The sequence below is a fragment of the Anser brachyrhynchus genome, assembly GCF_964034855.1.
Source record: "Anser brachyrhynchus genome assembly, chromosome: 3".
Lineage (NCBI taxonomy): Eukaryota > Metazoa > Chordata > Aves > Anseriformes > Anatidae > Anser > Anser brachyrhynchus.
In genome coordinates, this window is record NC_137696.1 from 118,313,667 (window position 1) to 118,331,352 (window position 17,686).

At 43.5% G+C, this 17,686-nt stretch overlaps 1 protein-coding gene across 2 annotated transcripts in view; it reads left to right on the forward strand.

The window, feature by feature from the left end:
• The first annotated feature begins 237 nt into the window (after positions 1-237).
• KLHL29 (kelch like family member 29) overlaps positions 238-17,686 on the forward strand; it is a 399,077-nt gene continuing 381,628 nt past the window's right edge. Inside the window, exon 1 of one of the 2 annotated variants that reach the window (XM_080588569.1) lies at positions 238-515. The gene's annotated coding sequence lies outside the window, so the exon portion shown is untranslated. The remainder of the gene's footprint in view (positions 516-17,686) is intronic. The other variant, XM_080588571.1, reaches the window with a different exon arrangement.

Consider the following 17,686-nt stretch of genomic DNA (forward strand, 5'->3'; position numbering starts at 1 on the left):
CGGAGGCTCCGCACCTACCTCCCGAGAGAGGCAGGGAGAGAGGGAAGGAGGAAGGAGGGGAGGGAGGGAGGCCAGGAGGGAGAAGGGGAGAGGGAGGGAAGGAGGGAGGGAGGGAGGCCGGCCGGGGAAGGCGGGCCGTGCTGGGCGGAGCGGCCCGGCCTCCTCCGCCTCCCCCCTCCTCCGCGATTGGCCCGGCCCGCCCCTCTCCCCGGCACCCCGGCCTCCTCCCTCCGCGGCTAAAGCGGGCAGTAGGTGAGGGGAAGGCGGCCAGACGGGAGCATGCCCGCTGCTCCGCGCCGCCGCCACCGCCAGCCTCTGTCACCGCCGCCGCCACCTCCTCGCCGAGCCTCCCTGCCCGGCCTCCAGCGCGGCTCCCGGCTCCCGGCGCCGCGCTGGGCTCTGCGTTAAGCGGCGGAGGCTGCGATGCGCAAACCACCGCAGCCTCCCCTCGCCGCGCAGCCTCCCGCCGCCTGACGACGCGGCCCCGGGCCTCCCTGCGCCCCCCGCGGAGGGAGGTAAGCGGCGGCTGCGCGCCCGCGGAGCCTCCGCGGAGCCTCTGCCTCCCCCCCCCCCCCCACCGCCTTCCCTCCCCTCACCGCCACCAACCCCCCCCCCTCACCTCAGCCTGCGCCTGCGCCCGCATCGAAAACTTCCTGCGTGCCTCCCCTCGCAGCCCCGACCGCCGCGGGGTTCGTTATCGTTATTATTAACGACGATGAAATAACAGGCGGTTTGCTTCCTGCCAGGGGTTTTTTTTGGGGGGTAAATCCTTTTGGAAAGGAAGGAGGGGGCTCCCATCTTGTGCCCCCCCCCCCCCCCCCCCCCCCTGCGCTGCGCACCCGCAACTTCTGGCGTTCGCCCGCGCAGCCCTGTCCCTGTCGCCCCCTCCTCTCCTCCGGGGTACCCGTGTCCCTGTCCCCCCCCCCCGTATCCCCATCGCCACCCCCTTGTCCCTATCGCCCCCTCTATGTCCCCGTCCCCCCCCCCCATCGCCACCCCAAAACCGCCGGGAAGCGATCGGCGCCCACCCGCCGCCGGCTCCCCGTGCCCCATCCCCATCCCTCGGCGCGATTCGTGGCAGCAACTTCTCGGCTGAATCTTCCTTAAAATATATAAATATATATATATTTTTTAAAAAACCCACTTCTTACGCGTTTTTTCCCCGCTCCGTGCCGTGTGCCGTTCCCCGACGGTGGGAGGTTGTGTTTGGCTGCTCTTGGGTTTTCCTCTCGACGCGCTTTAGGGTGGTTGGGCTTGTATTTATTTCATTTATTTATTTATTTTGGATTGTTTTCTTTTAACTTCTCTCTGAGCCGAAGTGCTGCCTGGCTCCGGTAGGAGCACCGAGGCGCATCCCCTGGGTACCTGTTTTCAGAAGGGGTCGCTTAGGATGGGAGGCGAAAGCTACTTTTCTTTTTTTTTTTAATTATTTTTTGTTTTTATGTTGACATTGAGCCGGTGTGACTGGCTGTCCTTGTGCGGGGATGCAGGTCCGAGGGCCCTGGGCTCTCGGGTTCAGGTTCCTTCGCCTCCCCCGAGGGTGGAAAAAGGTCTGGAGGAAGGGAGTTGTGGGGATGGATGGTGCTGGTTTTCCTACACTTCACGAACAGTGCCTCCTCGTAGTCTGAGATTATTTTTTTTCCACCCTTTGGCTTCGTTTACTAAGCCGAAAATGTTCCTAGAGTGCTACGGAGAAATCAGCCTCCCCACCACCACCACCGAAAATTTGGAGCCCCGGTGATGCAGTTGGCTGCTCACCTTTTGTTTGTTGTACGTGAAAACTGTTCAGAAAAGCGGAGCCTTCTGCTAACTGGGTTATAGGGGGGTCCTTCACTTTCCCATCAGTGAAGGGGGGAAAAAAAGCATGCACGTCTGCTAAAGGCTTATTTGTTTTAATGCAATATTACATATACTGCATTCCTGATAAATGGAGAAACTTTCTTTTCCCTTGCTTTTTCTTTAAAACAACAGAGCAAGTGTGCATGTGTGGTTATGTGCGAGCCTTCCAGTGATAAAACATTTATCGGGGTACCCTTCTGAGGTCAGTTTCGAGAGAGTTCAAAATCAACCTGCTGTAGCTTTAAGGTGACTGCAGATAATAGTATTACTGTCTCTTATAATTAGCAATATGCTGAAACTTTAAATCCTCCTTGATAGATGTTATGATCTGTGTGAGGGAAGGCGTAGTATTCCAGCAAGCTTTATTCTTAATTTTCTTTCCTCCAAAACAAAGCAACAGTGTGTCTGCCTTCTATTTTTGTTATATTGTGCTTTAAGCTGCTGATGGTTTTTGTTCTGTTTTTTTTTTTTCCCCATGTGGAGAAAAATAAAGTACAACCATATTTTACACTGACATTTATCTGCGTCAAACTTTAGTTATGCTCAGTAGGTTGTTTAATCTTCTCTGAATAACGTACAGGGTTTTTTTTTTGTTCTTATAACTTGTCTTCATTGTGTGTATTTATGGAAGTTGTCTTCAATTTAAGATGAAATATGGGAGCTATGCAAATAATTTAGTGACCCATCCAGAATAAGGCTTAGCCAGCATATGTGAACCACTTCTTTCATTGCCTCCCTTCGTATGGGTACCTCTTCCAGTAGCATCTATTTTGGTGTTTCCTAACAGAGTGAAAAATGCATATTATATTTTAATTGAAAATTAAAGTTTGGGGCTTGAGTTACTACCGCTCCTAAAATACAGGCATATCACTGCAGTTTATTTAAAAGTTGAAAAGCACCCAGTTGTACCGAGTTGTTGTCTTGCAAGTAATGACCATTACTGCTTAATTTGGTTGGATTTTTGTTCGTGCTCATTTAGCTTCCTGCAGAGGATCTCAGATGAGCTATGAAACACGTACCGGGTTCTCGATCCCGAGCGCTGCCCGAGTTCTCTGTATTTGTTGTCTCCGGTAGCTTATGAAATGTGTGCACAGCGTGTCAACCTTCCCCTTAACAACAAAACCGATGAGCAAACGTTGGGTGTGAATTATATTACTGAAATAAAATATTCTATAGTTGTCATGGTTACAAATAGAGTCAGGGTTACTGGTTTTCATCTGCATGCTGGGGAGGGGGGGATCCAGTTTTGTCACTTTTTAATTACATTTCTAATGAGTGATGGTCATACTTCACGTGCCCAATATATTAGATACACAGCCTAGCGAAGGAGGTTTTGTTCAAGTCTTGCTGAAACAAGAAGTGGTTGTGTGCAGAAGCAAACCCTTCCCTTGCTCACTTGTTTTTAAGGAGCAGAAATCTCGAAAGAAGAAAGTAACCACCTCTCTCTTTTTTTTCTTCTTCTTTTAGGCTGGCGTTTTGTCAGGGTTACTGCTCTTATTCTTCAAACAGTAATAAAAAGTACATAGCGTGCGTGGTGACTGGAAATCCTCTCAATGAAAGGAGAGGGACGTGCCCGCCAGTAATGACTCGTCTAGAAATTAGATGTGGTTTCTGGGCTTGCTGTGAACCATACCTGGTGCTAGCACGTTTAATGCCTGTTTGTGAGGAGAATTCATTATCCCCAGGCTGGCTGTGCTCGTCTCGCTGGCGATACCGCTCGGCTCCCATGCGTCCTCCTGCTCCCTGGTCTCCATCCATTGCTTCCAGGAGAGCCATTCCCCTTTGGCCCCGCTCGAGCTGGGACCCGGATCGGGCCCTTAGCTATTTTCAGTCCCTGGTGCTCATCCCGCTGCTTCTCCGTGCTCATCTGCAGTTCAGTCTTGTCCATGCCTACTTGTTTTCCTGACCTTTTAATTTAGTTCCGAAAAACCCGTGGAGCCATGTCTTCTGAAGCACAGAAAAAAGTGTATTTTTCATATATACATTTTTTTTTTTGCCCTCCCCTTTTTCTGCATGTAGAGTTCCCACGTGCTGTGGTAGAAGCTCACACACAGCTTTAAGGGGAAAAGTACCCCTAAATGGGTAAAAGTAGAGGGAGATTCCAGTCTGTCCTATCCTGTTTAGCCCCCTACCCCATCCATTATATCCCTGCTGTGGGATTTCTTCTTCTAATCTTAAAACCAACTTTTAGGGTTTTTTTTTTTTGTGCTTCTAAGTTCTGGAGTATTTTCAACATTAGCTGTGTTTAAGCATCCCTCCTTTAACTTCAGGTTGAGCATGGTATTACGGAGGTTCTCCCAACAACTTGTCTGCAGACAACGCTCCTCCACGTGGGTTTGCCGTCACGGGTGACAGGACCAGGTAGTGAGGAAACCTCAAGGTCTGATCCTGAAGCTCCTGTTTGCAGAGCATCAGTTTCCTAATGCACCACAGAGGTCTGCATCGTTTTCAGACCATTAATTCTTTGTGCCATAATCAAGGCTTTTAGCTGGCTAAAATCTCAGCATGGGTTAGAAAATTATTTGGCCCTTTGGCTTTTTTTCTTCTCTTCCTCATTTCAGTTCTTCCATTTGGCAACATTTGGCCTTGCAGTGTGCTGATTCAGTAACCTTAATAAACATGATACAGTATCATTAAATGATGTGATTTATTCCTGTATTTACTTTCTTAATGTGTTCGTCTCTCCACAAAAGCTGGGCTGTATCAATAGGTTTCACCCTTACCTGTATCACAAAGCGCATAGCAATACAAATCGGATAAGTTTGCCTTAAATATACTTGTAGGTCCTTGAAATTATGATATTAACCCTTTGTTGCTTCACTTTTTTTTAAAAAAACTTCCTTTCTGGGTTTGGGTTAGCCTAACCCTGTGTGGGGAGGGGAAGGGGTTTTGGCATCCCTCGATACGGCGAACTCTTGTACGAAGTTTATCGTAGGAAAACGGGCTCCTTGCTGCTCAGCGAAGTGCCCTGCCAACAGCAGCTCCGTGTATGAGGCCGTATGAAATGTAAACAGCTTTGACATGCTTCTGTCACTTCTGTGCTGCCTTTGTTACCAGAAGTACAAAGAACTCTTCCTCCGCTATAAAGAGAGAGATTAAAAGGAAATAGATTAGAAATCTCTATAGGAACGCCTTTCTGTCAGGTTTTTAAAAGTCAACGCTTCCCAGGTTTTGAATATGCACTGTTTACCTATTAGAGCTAAAATAGGACTGGAGAAAATTGATACCAGAGATGCCCCGAGAAGCCTTCCTAGTGCTGTTATTATGCAGCCGGTTACCTCTGCGCTGTCTTGACCATCTGATAAATGACAGGAACTGAATTCCTAGTCACACTCTTCCATAAATAATTTTATGTTGTGGATTAGAATATCTGGAACATGGGACCATTTTCCTTAATTTTTATGTGCTGCTTTTTTTTTTCGTCTGTGATGCTCAGGTCTAGGTTTTCAAATATCCTCAACTTGGATTTTTGCCATCGTTGGCATTAACATCAGAAAAATGCATGGTTTTTCAGTGGTCTTAAACTTCAGGTAGCTTATGCTGGCTTGTAATGATAATATTGATTCACTGAAGCAGTCTGCTCCAACTACAGACAAAGACAGACTTTTTGTAATGAATTCAGGATTCCTTTCGCACTGTTTTTTTTATTAATTCGCTGCCATCCAATAAAATAGTGTGCAAAAGGTGATATTAAGCGCCGGGACTTCTGCTCAGGTTTTGTTTGATTTGGCTTACTGGAGCACACAAATGTACAGTTCGTGGGTTTGTCTCAAATTCTAGAGTCCACATAAATACGGGTAAAATGGCTTTTGACTTAGAAAAATCAGATTACTTCTAGGGGGTTACCTTTTGGAACTCATTCAGTGCAGCAGTCAGCAAGAAAATCTCACTGATGCGATTCCTCTGCAATGTTCCTGTTAACTAAGAGCTACGAGACACGTATTGTAGAAGTGGCTTTCTTGGGCCGTGTATGTAGTTGAGAGATGCTGGGAAGAATCCCTCAAGTTCCCATAGAAGTATCGGAGGCAATACTGCTGCTGTAGAGGGTCTCAAACTCAGGATGTGCCTGATCTGTTGAACTGGACTTAAATCATACATCCAGTGATTATTTTTTAACCTTGAGAAGAGACTCATTATCTGTCTTGACTTTTTTTTTAATGGAGCAAAAAAAACCCTACAAAAACAAAACCGTTAATTTGCATTGCAACGTGGACAGTAGAAACCCAGGATTTAAAGTATGATTTAAGAGCTTTTGCTTCAGATACTTCTTAAAGTCTGTGCTGATGAGTAATTAATACTTAAATCAGATAATTCTGCTCTGAGATATGCTTTGTCAGGCCTCGTTAGAGGATTTTGGTTTTTGGTCCGTGAATGCTGCTCTAGTGGGTTTGCAGATCACAGCATGCTGTAGCTACTCAAAGAAAAGTTTCTCTTTTCAGGCTGAGACTTAAACATGCTGTTTTCCTTAATTAGAAAGAAGAATTTAAATGCCACTAGTTTTCCCAGCCACAGGTAAACTGCAGATCAAAAGAAGAGAGGGCAAAGAGTTCAGAAAGTTCATCGTAATAATTATATGACATGAAATAACTTTAAAGTGGCTGCAGCTGTGTTTACCTGTGCTTTGAAATATATATGTATTGCAAATTTCTGTTGATTTGTAGCTTGTTGAGCACCTGAATTCATTAAATGATCCCTACCATATTGTGTATTTCAAGAACTTCATTTTTCAACTTTCTGTCAATTTTATTCTCTTGCTTGCCAAGAGTGGGGAAGAAATGCCAAGTTGGAACACTTCATACTACAAAATGTTGTCGGGTATATAAATGTCTGGAAAATGCTTTTGAAACTATATCAAGTGCTACAGAATAACCGTGAACTTAAGCAGTATCTTACTGAGTTTACTCCTTACTCCACCGTGAAGTTCGGGAACAGGGTGGGGAGAAGTTGCTAACTCCGGATCAAAACTTCTTATGTTTTTGGGAAGGGGTAGAGCATAGAAGTGTGTGTGTGTATGTAACGTGTATAAACTAAGTCACCCGTCTCAACTATATGCTATGAAACAGCCCTTTGGCTGTGCTTATATTCTAAACTACGTATTTGGGGGTGGTTGAGCAGAGCTGATGAGCCTGGTGCTGTCGTTGCTTGAAGTATCAAGGCTGGGAACTCTGAGAGCAATGCAAGTTGGTTCTTTGTTTTTTTTCTTTTTTAGCTTTTGTCTTCTGCCCTCTTCTGAATGACTTGTTTTAGTAACATATATTGGAGGATATAAGGGATATCTCAGAAGGATGCTGTGAATGACAGGAGGAAAAGGATTGAAGGAACACATCTTCCCTACAGTTGGGCAGACAGTAGTGGACCCTGAGATAGATGTTGGTTCCTGGGCAGTGGGAGTAAGTGGCTTCCTGATTGTGTGACACCATTTATATTTCAAGGGTTCTGTTTAAGAAATGGGAGATCCATGTAAGTGAGAACTAATAAAGCTGAAACTTTCTTCTTCCTCTTCCCCTTTCCTACCATGGGGATAGGAATAGGTGCAACAATGCCTATCCAGATGTTCTCCATCGTGACTGTGGAATACTCTGCTTCCTCCAAGGCTAGTCCTTGGTTATAAGAAATGTCAAGTTCGTACAGCTCCTTTGAATTCCAAGAGAGTAGTTAGAAGGTTTATTGCCCTTTTCTGGATACAGTAGGGCAGAGATGATACCTTACTCTGTTTTCCCCCTTCACAGTAGGGCTGTACGCAATTCTTGAACCTGACTGATGTTTTAGAATCAGAAAACAGATTTTGGTACATGGCTTCTTTTTCTTCCTTTTTTTTCCCCCCAAGTGACTTGCTTAACCTAGAGACACTTGTCCAATACTGCTCCCACTTCCCCACCTGCCCGCCTCCATTTCATAAACAGCTCGATAGATTGCACGTGAAATGCCTAGACAGTACCAAGGACACCTTGTAGTGTATCCCACTGGGAGCAGAGAAGTGCCAGACATAGCAAGGATACGGTGTGACGAGAGGTCATGGAAAAGGCTGCTTTAGGTGAAGAGTGAAGAAAGTCTGCAGCTAACATTTCCAGGTCACCTCTGACAGAATTACTGATGCAACACAAGGCAAAATGTTAAATATACTTCACTGCCCTCTTTATTATAATGGTGGCCGATCGTATGAGGAAAGTATTTATAACTTCAGCGAAATTCGCAGTTCTAAGGGTGTTGTTGCTTCCTCCCCCTACCCAATATTTCATGTTTCTAATGTTGAATATACCAATCAATGTTCCATTAAGAGGAGAATTAACTTGGGAGAAGCTTGCATGTAGTAGCTTGTTTCTTGGTCTGTGGCTTTGTATTGTATTTCCCCATGTTCTGTTCTTTAAAAAAAGGAAATACAAATATTTGTACAATTACTTCTAATAGCGAGGCCTGCCATGTCCCGTCTTAATACTGTCAATATAAATTGCCGGTACAGCCTTCTGCAGTGCCCTGCTTGCAGGCAACATCAGTCAAATGTTTGTAGCTACTTTTTTTTGCTTCTGTTTTATAATAGCTGGACATCGAGGTATTAGGCTTCAGATCAAATGTTGCTCTTGGTTACACACATGTAGTTCTTAGAAATCGATGTTGCATAGACATAAATGAGCTGGATTTGATCTCTTTGTGAGTTAACTCTTATCTCGTGCTGATACTAGTCTGGATTTTGTGCCGGCTGGATTGAATGCCCAGTCTCAAACTCAGAAGCCATGAGGCTTGCTGCCTGTGCCAGCACTTTATTATGCTTTTTACGGGCTCCGTACAAGCCTGGAGTGAAAAACACCCTCTTGCTTTCTGAAGTCCAAGCCTTGAGACCGCAAACAAATGTAATGATATTGGATTAAAAACTGCCTAGAGCATGTAAGAGTGTGGTACGTGGTGTGGGACCTTCTGGGGAACCTCCCGGTTGATCTTGATGTGTAAATTGTCACCAGAGCTGCTGAACTGCAGACCAAATCCTGAACTAGTTAACACCTGCGGAGCTGACACGTTCCGATATGTGTCTGATGCTGTGCAGAGCTTCTGCACCCTGAGGAACAAATCGCTTGTGAAATTCAACTGTGAAGGTCTTAAGGTCAAAGAAAGTCTGCAAATCTCTACAGATGACAGCAGCTGCAAAAGATAGGGGGGGTAAAGGGGAGTAGCACAGTAGGCTTATCTTTCTGATCTCTTGGGTTTGTGTGGTGCAGGTACTCCAACACTTATGTCCTTCCTTTCCCTCCCCCCTCCATTTTGCACTATAAAATGGGCCAAAGTCGTCCTTGGCCCAAAACTGTTGAATTAAATGAGGTTACATCTGGCACCCTGGAAATCTTAGATAAATGTTCTGCCTGTTCTTCAAGATTATCAAATCCCTAAAGTAAAGCCTATTTTCCAGCACTTTTTTTTTGGAAGAAAAGTGTAATTTTATGATTAAACTTCTGGGCAGTTCTAGTTCTGCAACATCACAGCCTTATCTCTGTCTGAACTTAATGGCAATGGGAAGTTGCGGCTGATATTTGAGTTGTTATTTATAGGAGGAAAAAATAGAGCATAGAAACGGCATGCGAAGTAAGGAAACAACGTCTTGCCTGAAGTCTGTAAAAATACAGGGCTGGCTTTAAAAATTGTGCTCTGATACAGAAATGCAGCCGAAGAGGAACGAAGAGCAGAATTGTGGTTTGCTTGCTGCCATAATACCCTTTATTTTGGTTGGTCTGTTCTTCCCCTGTCTCAGATTTAAAAAAAAAAAAAAAAAAAAAAAATTTTTTGAAAGCTCTTTTGTGTGCGCGAGGAGGGGAGGGAGCGCTCTCGCTAAAAGAGAAATTGCAGCAAGTTTTCCTTAAACTCACTGTTTCAATATCACACTTGAACAGTTCACAGCAGCATCCTTCAAAGCCTTCTAAAAGCCGTTCTTAGACAAATCTTGTGGTCGCAACAGCGAAGTTACTGAAGTATTGTATTTCAAGAATAATGGAAGTAAAACAAACAAAACACACCCCTGTGCTGTGCTGCCTTCTTTGTTTGAAGAAGAGTAGGCAGTGGCGGTGCTCTGCTGAGAGTTGAGGTGCTCTGGGCTAGAGATCAATTGACACCCGGTTGGGTGACGTTGAGAAGCTTAAACTCTAATTTGCGATGGAAATGCAGGTGTGGCTTCAGCAGAAACATCTACTGCTTGAGGTAGTGGTTTAATCCGGGCACTAGGTACCTCTGTGCTTCTGGTCTCAGGGAGCCAGCAGACTGGTCAGGCTCCTGCTGTATGTAAGCAGAGTGGAAGTCCTGGTTAACTTATTTCCTCCTATTTTCAGGCCAAGCTATTTGTCATGCAGTTATTCATCTTCAGAGAAACACGAACGGGCTCAGATTTCCTTAAGGTGCTTCCTGAAATGGCATTGCATATGGCAGCGTATCACAGGTCTTCCCACTTACTAAACATTACCTTGCGAAATTAAGAACACGCCAGTTCTTGGTGTTATTTTAGTGGTAGACCTGTAACACCTTAATTTGATTACTGTTCTTCCTAAGTCTACCTAAGCGAATGTTTCCTATATATTTTTTAGAAGTGGTAAATTCTATTTTTATATGGAAAGGTTGCTGTTAAACTCAGAAGCAGTCAGAATTGTACAGCTTTGGGCTATCTTCCTGATTAGAAAACTGAAAAATACAAACAAACAACAAAGGTGGTTTTCTCCCCTCTGCTTGACAGGCGTAGTAGCATGCATTATATGTAAAAATATTACAAATAAACACATATATTTGTTCAAAGGGTCAGGGAAAATAAAAATAGTTTAACTTACACCTGTAATTGCTACTCTAAGAGCAAAGCTTCTTTGAGGAAAAGGCTAACCAGCAGGATGAGATCCAAGAAATGTCAGTGCTAATCTCCATCTAGAAAACCTGTTAGTTTTGACTTTAGGCAAAATTTTAGAGCCCAGACATTATGCATGTATAACCACATGCACAAATACAGTATTTAATCTTGGCTTGCTCCATCTAATGAGATAAATAAGTTTCACTGGAGCTGCGATCAACACAATGTCTGGGGACGTCTGCGAGAGTGACGATCGTAAATCAGCGACAGAGTTTGTACAGTGCAGCAGCGAGTGACAGCATTGCTCCGTGAAACTCTTAGCTTCTGTCTTCAAAGAAAATTGTAAATGTAACTCTGAACCTCTGGGTGGGCTGTTGGCGAAGAGGAGCAAACGGGGCGGGGGGGGATCTTTGAATCTTACGCTAGAAGTTTCTAATGTCTGAGCTAAAAACCATCTGTTTGCCAAGCCCGGAGCAGGCTTATCACTGGTATGTGACCTGGCTGCCACTAGAGAGGGATGGAGCTCTGCACAGAGCAGGGGTGCGTTACTTATGTAAAGAGTGGTTTTCAAATAAATGAGGGGCTTTAGCCAGTTTATTTCTTTCAAAGGGTAGAAAGGGGGAGGGTAAGTGTTAAATCACACCATTGTTTATACCCTAGAACACTTCAGAAGTGAAGTGCTGTTGCACAGAAACATTTTAAAAAAAGCTTAACCCCATTATTTATACAATGCGTCTGCAATTTTGAGATATATATATTCTTAACGTAAAACAACAATTAACTGCCAGTTGCGTTGTGGAAGCTGAGAACAATTTTTTGACCATCTGGGTGAGTAGAGAAAGTGCCGTATCCTGCATGAGATGGAAGCACGAAGGCTCCCCAAGGAACTCAGGGAGAGCGGTGGAGCTCTTCCACGTTCCTTCATGTGTTGCGAGTGTTTTACACTGCTTATCCGTATTTAGCCAGGACTCTGAAGCTTTTCTTTTTTGGGGAGTGGGGATGATAAAAATAATAATATAAAAAATATAGGAAAAAATATAATCTACGTTAGTACTGTTACATTTTTGCATACAGCTGCAGCTTCTAATGGCCATGTTAGGGTGGTCAGGCTTATGCAGTTGGCTCTGTCTGGTGGCTCTCCTTCTCCACGTTGGCTGGGCTATCAAAGTCTCTCTCTTTCCTTTTTTACTTTATATATCCTCAAAGTAGCTGCACATGCAGCCTGACCTGTAGTTGCTGCGTTACCTCTTTAGTCACTGCATCTTAAGCTTCCAGTTCTCTTCTTTCGATTTATTTCACCTAGGATTGATGAAGGCACCACCCACAATTATTGAGTATCTTAAGGGTGAAACGCATCCCGTTAACTTCAGTTTATTTCTGAGGATTTTTCCATCCCTGCCTCTGTTTATGCACTAAACTCTTTCTGGGACTGCTGCATTTGTTTGTGTGTACAATTAGTGCCTCCTTCCTAGCTGAGCCTTGTGCTGCAACAGGACAAATGATTTGCAAGCTCCACTTTCCTTTCTCTGCTCTAGTCTACAAGATTCTCTTATGCTGAGGCAAAGCAAAACCTAATGCAACTTTCCTTTTCGGTTTCTTGTCATTATATTTGTAGAGGAGAAAATATCCTAAACAGGCAAGAAAAAAAAAATTGGGGGGGGGATCATGGAATGCTTAAACAGGAAATTGCTTTCTTTTGTGTGTGTTTTTTTTAACTTTGGATTAGAAACCTAAAATGCTTTTAAACCAGATACTTAGCAGTAGAATGTGGGCCCACTAGCCAGGGGTGTTTCTGTTTCTTCTGGAAAGAAAGAATGTGCTTTGTCTCACCCTATTAAAAATAGTAATCCCATGAATATATTGAAGCCTCTGAACTATTCAGGAGGTGGTTGCTGCTGTAGAGGTCTGCAGTCACGCCCACCAGAGGGCATTTTATCACCAATTTCTTGGGGAGAAAGTTTTTTCGTAAGTGATGAATAAAGTAGTAAATATTGGATGAAAAAGCAGCGTATAAAACGTTGTATGGATAGCTTTTTTTTGTTTATATATAAATACATATGCTTATTTCCTGGCTGTGTTTATATGTAAATAAGTAATGATGTCAGCCTGAATGGTTGGGTTTCCCCTCTGCTTCCAAAGTAATCCTTAATTTTGTTAGGGATAATCTGAAGAAAAAGGACCTCTTTAAAGCTCTCCCACAGCTGGTATAGCCACTGGTTACCAGGACGCTGGCCATCATCCCAAGGAAACGCAATAGGTAATCTGGGTGACCGAGGTGTACCTCCATTTACCTCCTTCCAGGGCCCTCCAAAGCAGAGGCTGCTTCTGAGGAGCCTTGCTCCTTTAGGAGACTGGAATTTGCAAATACACTTAATAGTAAAGCCCCTGCATCACAAGGAAACGCTTGGCAGCCAGAGAAGTATACATCTGCCAGATGGACCTGACGTCTTGCATTTGGCAGCAGCTAATGCTAAGGCATGACATGCAAAATGCAAGAATGACAGCTAGGAAACGAGGTTTTTATTTTTAAAACTATATTTTGGCTTTGTTTTATTTTTCTCTTCTCCGGTTCGTTTTCCATGATGAAGTAAAGCCTATACAGGAAGCAAAAAAAAAAAAAAAAATAATAAAATAAATAAATCCCCTGCTGAAAATACGGTCTCATCCCTTTTCAGGGTGTTTCCTTGTAAAGTTAACATCTGTGCTGAACGTTGGACTACCCCAGTTCAGATCTGTGACCTTCGTCAGCCTGGTACAGTGTGCATAATGTGATTTAATTCCTTTTGGTTCCCTGTGGACAAATGTATTCACTCTACCAGAGCCCCTGTGACTTGTTTGCAGCCTCAGCAGAGGCCCCAGGGTCATATGAGCCAGGGAGACCAAACTGCAAACCTGGGCAGGGATCCGAACAGCCTCTGCTGAAACACGTGAGCAAGGCAGTAAGAAAAATCTTCCTCCCTATGCAGGACCCTCCTGGCATGTATGTGGGACATGCTGTGAGTGACTTGCGTAGGGATGTGGATACCTATTGTGTATGTAGTTCAGGGACCCGTGTTTGGGACCCAGTGTTATGTTTCTGGCCATCTGGATGAAGATGGGAATAATTCAGAGCGTGTCTGTTGCTTGCCAAAAGTAGCTTATTTAATGAAAATGGATTGCAATGAAATGCAGATTTTTTTCTTTTTTTTTCTTGTTTTCCATACTGCTTTGATCAAAAGTCTGTACCTCACTGAAGCAAGGCAAGTACGGACCTAGACCCACCTACCCACCACCACTCTAAATAAAGAGGCTTTATGATTTCTTTAGGGATCAGACCATAACCCACAGAGGTTAGGGCTATCTTGGTTGGAATGAAGGGAAACAATGCGTGGTTCTCTGGAGCATACTGCCTGGGGAAGATCCATGCAGTGGGGATAGATGCTCTCTCTTTCCGTGTGATGTTGGTGGGAGGCAAAAAGTGCTGTGGCTTCGCTTCTTGATCCCTCCAAAATACAGTTAAGACCCTCTTTGTGTGGGGGGAAAGAAGTGCTCACGCCCTAAAAATAAATTTGTGCGATGAAAAAGGGAGGTGGAGAATTAATCAAGACTAGCTCCTGCCTGATCAGCAGCAGGCAGTCTCCTAGTAAAAAGCCTGGATGTTTTTTAGCCTCGTTATTCAGATGATAGATCCTTTAGCCTGGAAATATATATATTTTTCCAGCGGTGTTAGTATCTGTGCAAATAAATGACTTGTAAAAATTTTATTAATCCTCTGAGACTGAAACTTTGAATAACAGTTTTAGTAAGATAAATTTGCTTTCCAGAACTGTCCTGAAGATTTGAAGCCCCATGTCTCTACCACCTTTTCACCCCCTGAATTTAGTAGCTTTATATTTGCAAGTGTTGTAAAAATGATCTTGTGGTTAATGCTTGTGTTTTTTTTCTTCCCCCATCTTTGAGGGCTCGAGTGTAAATTAGTGTTAAAAGGATTTTGGATCCAATCCTGTACTTAGACCAAGTTGAAAGCAGAGGAAACTATGGTGACAGGCCATAAGTGTATACCTGGGGACCCAAATATAGAGACTCAAGAGACGGTGGTGGTGTTGCAGGTGGGTTGGTCTGTTGAGAACTTTGTGAGGATTAAAAAAAATAAAAACAAAACTGTTAGGATAAAAAAAAAGTAGATGGCAGCACTAAGCTGTTCTGAGAGAGAGGATTTGAAGGTGAGAAGGATGAAAAAGCCTGTTAAATCTGCAATTATTGCAGCAGTGCAAAGCTCCCACAACACTATAGTAACTCATATTAGCAGAAGAACCTTGCAATCTGGTTTCCCTGCTGTTACACTGGGAATAGATACTACTGCTTCCTCTCATTTCATTAGCAAGGACCATATGAGGTCTCAGTGTAATTCTGAGCTAAAACAAGCACATATCTAGGTTTCCTACGGAGTGACTTAAGGATTTGACCTGTCTGCTGTTTGTATCTTGGTGCTAACTTATTAACAGTACTGCTATTGTATCAGAAATAATTCCTTGGCTTCCAAAGTATATGCAGCAACATATTGAACTTCAATATATTTTCATCTTGGCGTATAGGTCTGTGGCAAAGTTCTGGAAGTTATTTGCTCAGTTAGCAGTACCATGTAGCCAACAGCAGTTTTTGACAGAAGTAGCCTAGAGCTGTTCCAGACCAGACTGAAAATCTTATAAACATGCTGTTTATTCAGTGCTTGAATTTTTACTTTGATGTGCTTCAGCAGACACTGTTCTTATCAAAAACAACTACTCGTCACCTTTTGCTAACTCTGCTGCTTCCCTCAATCTTGTTGAATGCCAATTTAGGGCATCTCTTGCGGGGAGGGTTGGAAGTTGGAAATCCCCCACTATGGTTGCATTGGAGCCAGGTGACTGCCTAGCTTGTAAAATATTTTTGGGCATAGGGAGCCTGTCTTTCCATTTTGTGAGCTCCAAAATAAAGCTGAAAAATGTTCACAATTTTGTTATTTTCTTGCACTTTGAGGCAGCCTGCCCACCGAAACTCAAGAGGAGCTGGCAGTGACCCCAGGGAGGGGAAGAAATTTGGATGCTTTGACATCCAGCTTCGATTGGAACAGAGGAAATTCCGTGTGGTTTAATTTTGAAATAAGCACAAAACCAGCTGTTTCCAGCTCCTTGTCCTACCTATTGGTGGGCAGGAAAGTCCACTTGAAGGTGCAGAAAGGAGCTTCTCCAAGAGTGTTTGGTGTGTAGAAAATGCGGTTTTCTGGATGATGCAAGCCAGCCTGAAGCAGAAAGCACGTAACTGTCAATTGCTGGGGATCAAGGTTGATTTATAGGACTTAATTGTTTTATGGAAACGTAGGCCCACTGAATGAGCTGGGATTAGAGCTGATCTACGCAGCCAATGGTCTTGGGCCTACAGGGGCTCACAGCCCATCCCCAGGGCCTGTTTTGGTCCATGCCAGCTGTGTTCCTTTTAATACAAGTGACTAAAAATAACTGGTAGAGTTGGGGCCGTCGGTGCTTGACCCAAATCCTTGTTGCTGCCTTGAGGGAGGCAGCCTGGCTCACAGGGAAGGGGTCTGAGCTCCAGCATGGTGGTGGCTCCCTAGGCCCGTTAGGCTGTAGACCATGCACGAGGAGAGCCCCAGCCCCATCCTTCCCCCGCGTCTGAGAGCATTCAGCTTTGTCATGCTTCTCAGTGCCTCTGCTTCGGGGACCTTCCAGGCCATCAAACTCTTCACCCTGGTGGCTTCATCCAGTAGGTCGCTTACGAAAAGACTCTGGAAAAGAGCCATTGAAATCAGTGCAGCAGTGGCTAAAAAAAAAAACACCTTGCAAGTCAAATGAGGTAATTTTGCTAAATCATGCCTTTTCGTATCCTAGTTTTGAAGGTATGAAAGTTCTAAAGACAAGCAGCTACCCGGCCGTCAAAAAAAAAAATCATCTTTAGTTAAAAGATTCAAATATCCACTTGATCAACTGCAAATATAAAATAGATTGTATGGTTGGATATTTGATACAGTAAACAAATTTACGAATAAGCACCCCATTTTTTTCCTTTTTACCTAGGAATGTTAGTAGCTTCTGCACTGAAACTGTGGTGCTGGTTGCATGTACTGTTTGTTACTATACATATTGTAGGAATTTACGGAGGTTCAAACTGCTAAAATGTGATTTTTAGGAAACTGATTAAATTGTACTTCTGAAAAAATGGACATGTTTTGAAGACATTAATTTTTAACATCCTAAATTTTGTACCAAATTGAACAGCTAAGGAAGATAATCTGATGAGCATTAGGGAAGGAAGATCTTGCTCATGTGCTTTCAGAAAGAAAATGGGACACATGATAAGGCTTTTTGTCTTAATTTAAATTCAAGTTGGTTGTGAAAGATTTTTTTCAAGAACGTTTATTTGATTTGGTGAATATTTTATTGAAAAACACAATTTTCATGGTCAAATGAGGATTAAAACCAGGCAGTCTGACTATGGAGCTCTCAGACTTTTGGTCTACCTCATCAGATACTGACTTCCAGCAGTTCCTGTGGCCAGCCTGTTCATAAAATGAGGAGTGACCTTTTGATTTGGGCAGTTTTAATTATCTCTGCCTCTTACTACCTTTTAGGAATTATTTTAGAAGTTAAACACCTTGTACCAAGAGTTCTTATCATGGTCTCTTAAATTTTTGGATGTTTTTAACCATATATATGTCTAGTGACTTCTGAGGGAATTCTTGCATTTTTGGTCTTGACAGCTTCTGGCTTCAAGCTCTGCAGTCTGGCTAGACATTTTGAGAGTATCTTATTTTTATCTGCTCTATAACTTGTAGCTTTTATTGAATTCCCTGTTGTTATGAGACCAAGAGGAGAGAAACCGAAGTTATGACTTCTGTGCTAGTCACGATTTTACATTTTTATTTCGTCTCTAAAGTCTGCTATTCAGTCTTCAGTCTGCCTTCAAGTAAGAGTCTTCACATCCAAAATATTGTTGTTATGGTCCTCTGAGCCCTCTCTGAGTCTGCAGTATTTCCCTTGGATTTAGGTGTCTAGTACAGAG